The following is a 7,169-nucleotide window of genomic DNA, read 5'->3' as shown; positions in this document are numbered from 1 at the left end:
CACACTGAGTAGACCGGAGTGCTTGCCCAGCCTCTGCTAGGCACAGGGAACCTCATGGAACCAGGAGTGAAAGGCACCCCCGGCCTGGGTCCTGAAGGAAAGGAGTTCCTGTCCTGGGAAGAGGTGTGATATAGATCAAGAACCATTCTCTTCCCTTTTGGCTTAACTCTTTGTGCAAATGCATTTGCCCAGTTAGAGATTATGCACCCAGGTGTGATTACCGTTGTTGGACTCACTGCTAGTTTGAGGAGAGCATCTGGGGAGAAGGTGGGGCATTCCACACTCTTTCTTCATGCATCCAGAGATTGCTTTGAGCCTCTGAAATGTGTGTGTTTGGGGCAGGTTACACATGTCTTCAAGAAATAGACAGGCTCTAGGCTCAAGATCACATAAAGCACCAGATCCCATGGATTCGTTTAAAACCGAGCCAGTTTTTAGACAAATGTGCTTGTCACTGATGTTGCTCACCAAACATCTCTATCTCTTCACTGGCTGGCACGTGATTAGGACTGTGCTTCTTGGTATCCTGCGTGGGATACCAAGAAGGTGGGGCCGTGTCACCAGCTCTGGCCAGCGAGTTGTGAACAGAAGGGGCATGCACCATTTCCAGTCCCAGACATTGGTTTGCTAATGCAAGAAGCATTCTTTTACCCTAATAGGATGACTGGCAACTTTCAAGACAGTAAATGCTCTGCCAGCCAAGGTCCCAAGTTTCTATGATGGGCAGAGCCTCCTCTGCTGGCCAGCACTGGAAATGCAGCATGATGAGGTATCAACCTTGGCTGTTTCAAGCCACTGAGCTTTGGAGTTGTTTGTTATTGCAGCATAATCCAGCCTATCCCTACTGATTTAGCAAGGTACTGCCATATTTATTTGAGAGGAAAGAGAAAATAAAAGTGAGTTTGGACAATCCTACATGTGCAGAGAGCCCCAATGTGGAGCTGACATACTGGGATACCTGTGAGAAGACAACCTCGGGCCAGCTGTTTCTGGTGGCTACATTAAGCTGATTCACATTTCATTTATATTGATCAGCACCAGTTGAGTTGTAAATTTAATCATTTTGTCTGGTGGGTAGTGATTCTGTCCAGAAGGATCATCTCTGTTTATAGTTAACTCAATACTGCAGCAGGCTGTCATGTTAAATACAGGCCCTCTGTGCTTAAAAAGAAAAAGGAACTTCCTGGAGGCCAGGTTGAATGGAAGCAATGTGTCAGTGATGGGCTGATGTTGTGCCAGATCGCTCTAGGGGCCAGGAGCCGGGGAGCCATTTTCCATCACCAGAACCAAATCCCTCTGCATACGTGCAATCAGCCAGGTTCCTACCTGGAAGCAACGGGTCCTGGTGTGATGCATGTGGGAAAGAGGAGGCAGGTGTGCTTTGGGGAACTGCTCCCATGGGCTGCCCCTTTTCAGCACAGAGAGGCAGTGTCTCGCACCCAGAGGAACAAGCCCTTAAGTCTCTCCTTGGCGATCAAGGACTTCTGGAAAGGAAGTCATGACGGGGCTTGGCAAGTTCCCTAAAGTGGGAGCTTAACTGCCCCCCCGCCACAGATGAAAATGGAAGTCAGACTAAGGAGGAATGAGTGTCCATAGGAGGCAACAGCAAATCCCTCTGACCCTGGGACACCCATGGCCCAGCATCCCTGCTAGTTTCGTGCCCTGGACTCAAAGGAGGGAGAAGTGAAGTGTTCCCCTGCAGATCCACAAAGCAGACAGATGGGGATCTTGGCACATGCTCTCTGGGGTCCTTTATGCCACGCTCCAAGATAAGGACAAAGACTGAATAGCCTGCATTGAATTTTATGGGATGCATACAAACCAGGAGGGCCAAGCACCACTGAAAAGGGAAAAGGTGGGATTGGACTCACCACCCAAACCACCTTTTCCTTTGGATTTTAGTTCCAGCCCAGGGCAGACAGGGGTCCAAGGACAAGACAATTTATTTCAGTTTGGGAAGGACACACTGTGGGTGATTCAGGACCTCTGGTCCCAGCCTGTGAGGACCACCCACTCTGCCTGAAGGGACTGTCAGCATTGCAACCAACACCAAAATGAGGGCGTGGAGGCAGGAGGGAAGAGGAGGGAGGTGATGGCGGGGCAAACTCCAGCCCTGCCAGAGGCAGAGCGAGAGGGTGGAGGAGGGCAGTAGGGGAGGTGAGGGGGGAGCAGCCCCCGCATCTACAGTTGTGACAGCACCTCCTGTTGCTGACCCACGTGGGCCCTTCAGACAGCAGGTGGCACTTCAGGGCACAGCCTTGGGGGAGGGACAGGAATTCTCAGTCTGACAGGAGGTGATGCGACCAGAGCCAGGAGCATGCTGTGTTTTGAGTCTATCACCACCCCACAATCTTAGTTACAGCTCTGAGTCAGAACAAAGAGCTCTGACTGATTCAAGACTGGCCTTGGTTGGAGTATAACCAATCAAGCCGTTTGTGAGCTGATCCTGTAGCTAAGGTGCTTCTTACACAGGCAGGCAGGGATACCCGTTCTTATCTTTGCATTGCTTCCCCATACAGGCCCACCTCCACATCAGACAACATTGGCATCCGTTTTGCCAGGGTTCAGAGGGTGCAGCCCCTTCTTTTTCTGGATAACAAGAGGCAAGACGCTCAGTGCATCTGCTCCCTGTGTCCGTGCATGTGCCTGCTTAGCAGTCTGCTGCTCTAAACACTTTCCTTCCAGAGGGAGGAAGGGAAGGATGCAGCAGTGGAGTGACCCACCCTGTGCACCAATTCAGCCAACCTGGCTGCACAGTGATGCTGCGGCCCTGCAGAGCTCCCTGCCTTCCTCAGCCCAGAAGAAACTTTATTTCATCCCTGGGACTCCAGGGGCCCTAGAATGCATGGAAAACCCATGTCCTTTAGGAGGGACCCATCCTATTTTGTGGCTGCAGACACAGCACGAGGTAAAGTCTAGAAACAACACTGGCAGTGACCCCTTTTAAATGAGAAAGAGCCATGGAGCACTAAAAATACATTTCAAGTCAGAAAACATGACTTCACACCAAGTCTAATCTGCCAGCAACTAGCAAAAAAACCAACAAAAATCAGATTTGTTCCCCGGATCTAATTTTTTTTAAGGGGTAAGTGATAAGTGATAGCTCTTATCACTAAGTTAATACTCTTGGAAAATATAGATGATATATCTTTTAGATTTTGAAGTCAGGGAGGATTTCTTAAATAAGACATCAAAAGTGGTCACTATAAAAGATAAGATGGATAATTTTGACTGCATTATAATTAAGAACATTTCTCAAAAGCCACCGTAAAGAAAGTGGAAAGAATTCATGAAATACAACCAACAAAGGATTAGTATCAAGCATGTATAAAGAACTCCTAGGAATCAATAAAAAAGCACAAATAATACAATGGGAAATTAGATAGGAGACATGAACCACCATATCATGGAAGAGAAAATACAGCCAGAAAATATATAAAAAGGTGTTCAGCCTCAAAGTGATAAGAGAAATGTGAATCAAAGCCACAATGATTATGCCCACTCAATTATCAAAAATTTAAAAAGTTTGACAGTACCAAGTGTTAGAGAGGATGTGGATCACAAGATCTCTTACTCATTGATTGTAGGAGGGTAAATTGGTCTAACGTCACTGGAAAACACTTTGGCACTAATTCTTAAAACTGAACATCCACATACCTTGTGGCCCAGGAGTTCCACTCCTAAGTGGCAAAAACTCTTGCTCAGATTTGTAGGCTCAGGGAAGATGTAAACAAAAGTACACGGCAGACCCATTCACATAACCTGGAAACAGACAAGTCCCCACAGGCAGGAGAATGGCTGAATCTGCTGTAGAACACACTGATGGCATATTACACAAGAGCCAAAGTGGATGAACTACATCTCAGCATCTATTAGTTGAAAAAAATAAATTACAAATGATTACATATAGTATAATACCCTTTTTATAAAGTTAAAATCCAGCTAAAACCAAGAGATAAAGAATCTAAAAAGGAAAGTAAGGGAGTGATGAATATGGATACCTTGGTAGAGGAAGGCAGGAAGCGGGTAGGGAGAGAGGGGCCCACAGGTGGACGTAGCTGATTCTCATGATCCTAGTTTTCGAATTGAGTGGGGGGGTAGGGAACTTACTGTATTATTTTGAATGAATGAATGATGCCATACAGGAATCAATGCTGAGAGCCTATCATAAACAAGGACAGACCTTCTGTGCAGGTGAAATTAAAAACAAAAGAAGCCCAAAAGACTGAGACCTATCAGGGATTTATATTAAAACAAAATAACTTTCCCTTTCCAAGCCCCCAAGACAAATGCACATCTTAATCTCCCACCCAGAGGTTGCAAACTGGCAGTTCGTGGGCCACACAAGGATGTTTGGCCTGCACAAGGATTTTTATTATTACTTGACAATATTGGGAACTCTCATGTAAAAATCAAATTTCTGGCTTCTCTTGAAAAAAATCATAATATGGGGCCCACATTCCCACATGGTGAATGTGTCCCCTACAAAAGGACAGTCTCCCCACTTCCCTACAAGCTCTACCACTCCCCATCACCTTATGCAGCCTGCTCTATGCAGATACACAGTCTGTGAGCACCTGCAGGAAAATGAGTATGCACCCAGGTCCTTTGCCATCTCCATCCCGCCTCTGCCATCAGCAGCCTCTGACAGCTGTGGTCACTTACAGGACCAGAAAGCAGCCATTCAGAATGCTCCTCAAAGAGGCTGAAGCAAGAGAAGGTTCAGGGTTCACCAGAATCCCATTCCCAAAGCAGGTAATGGATGTTTTCAAGTACCATGTATCCAGTTTTCTATTTAAGCACACAGCAAAGTTCAATTGGATTGCAGATAACCTGAGTTTTCTTTTCCTTGCAAATGCTAATTTTTCTGTGCCTTTTGTTTTTAGTAAATTATAGTATACAGAATTCTCCATTTTGCTTTGGAAGGTCTGCGGTATGTCTGCAACACAATCTACCAACATACTTTATGTAACTAATTCGGTTTGCAGCTGAACAGATTCCTGCTCCTTGAACACCAAAAGCCTTGGTCTTGTTATTCCAGCTCCCTCCACTCACCCAGCTCTAAGCGCTTCCACGGTGAAAGTTTGATCCCTCCACCACCTCCTTCCACAGCTTCCCCGAACTGGGCCCTCACAGATCATCGGTGCTTTTAAATAAGGCAGAGCACAGTCACTTTTCAACACGTTAATTCCCATAAAATGGAATGTCAGTTTTACACAGAAGGCTCTCCTTTATCAGCAAAAACTGATTCCATTTGACTGATTAATTGTCCTTAGTACTGTCAAGGCTTCCAGACTAGAGGTGATGGCTGGGGAGGACGCAGTGTTGTGATGTGGGCACTCCTGGACTGGGGAAGCCAGGAGATTACAAATGCACAAATAATTAATTCAAATCAATACAACGAGAGCTTCAGGCTGAGAGACATTCAATTATATTGTTCAAAGAGAAGATGCTCATCTTTAGCTAGTCTGCTGCATGCTGCAAATGATAGAACATTTTTAATTTGTATGGCAGGGATGTTAATCTTTTGCCGTGTAATCCAGTCCTTGAGGCACACCATGAATACGTGGCACTGGTTGTATGAGGAGGGCACTCAATCAAGCCAGCGCTGGCTTCCCTGCCTGTCTCTTTATCTCAATCTCTCAACACTCAGTTAGGAAATATACGATAAGCTAATAGATGATGGATGACGGATGGATGGATGGATGGACGGATGGATGGATGGATGGATGGATGGGTGGGTGGATGGATATGGAGGCAGAGATAGAGACAGAAATTTTCAAAAATGATCAGACACAAAACCCCCCAACCATAAACAGTTTATGACTTCCAGATTTTGCCTGATCCAGTAGCACAAATAAATCCCAGAGGAATTATTCACATCCCCAAAGGAATCACTTTAGAATTCCTTTAAGTAGCAAGCTTCTGTAGCATGTTTAAAATAGGATTTGAACCCCAACTTTATTACACAGAGAAAGTGAAGCACACTGCAGATATTAGGTTTGGAAGGTTATACATCAAGGAGTTAAACGTTTATGTCTCCACGGTGGGCGGGATGATGTATAATTTAATGCCTGACTGTGAGGTTCAACTTCTCTGTGATGAACATTTATTACTTCTGTAATAAGATAAAAGCAATAAAATATTTTTAATTAAAGAAAAGACAATTTCACACACACACACACACACACAAGCACACACACACACACACACACACAGGAAGATTCAATTATGAAGGTGTAACTTCCCAGTGGTTTTCAGAAGAACGTTCACTCTATGGAGAGGCTCTGCAGGAATGTAATTTTTCTCACACCTGGCTCCGTGGTGGCTGAGAGTGGAGCAGATAGCTGAGGCAGGGAGCCTGAGGCACACCTGGGGTGGGTGATCTACTACACCTGCCACCGGCAAAAATGGATCTGTTTGGCTTAAGCAGGGGAGAGGTGGCAAACAGGACTCAGAGGAAGGGGAGTTTAGAGATGTGAGGTGTCCTGGGGGCCAGGGACCCACAGGTCTGCAGGGCCTGGACATTAGCTACTTGTATTCGTTCAACAAACACATTGATTATTATTCTGTAAACTGCCCCATATAGCAGAAAGAGATGAATACGGAAGGATTCACCCCCACCCCATAAAGGAGCTGGTGGTCCAGCAGGAGGGATAACACATCCACAGTTAACTGGAATTTAAGTTGGACCATGATAAGCACAGAAATGGGGTAGAAAGGGGCCCCGAGGGAGGAATAATTAATTGCGAGGAGGTGTCGGGGAGGGATAGCAAGGACTCATCAAATGTTAGTGGAATTGAATTGAAGTGGCATTTGAGCTGAGACTTACGAGGCCTCCCTCCCTCTCCCCAGTGCTTGGAGAGTCCTATTAGACCAGACACAGATGGATTTCCCCTACCACCAGAGCTGCTGTCATTTGGGCAAAACTCAGTGCTTTTTCACCAATGGCTGTCACCAGAAGTAGAGGCCTTATTACAACTCTTTCCAAGATGTGTTGAGATATGGAAACAAGAACCAGTGAGTCTCAGGGTGTCTGAGCAAAAGGCAGCCATGTGGGGGTCTCAGAGCCCACTCACGAGCGTGGGTCTGGACAGGGCTGTGACAGGCAGCAGGTGCAGAGTTGAGTCAGGCACAGGGAGTGGGACCCGTTCTGAGCCATTCCAAGC

This window comes from Pseudorca crassidens, chromosome 20 (assembly GCF_039906515.1).
Source record: "Pseudorca crassidens isolate mPseCra1 chromosome 20, mPseCra1.hap1, whole genome shotgun sequence".
NCBI classification, from domain to species: Eukaryota; Metazoa; Chordata; class Mammalia; order Artiodactyla; family Delphinidae; genus Pseudorca; species Pseudorca crassidens.
The sequence above is the reverse complement of the archived record's forward strand: the minus strand, read 5'-3'. Positions refer to the sequence as shown.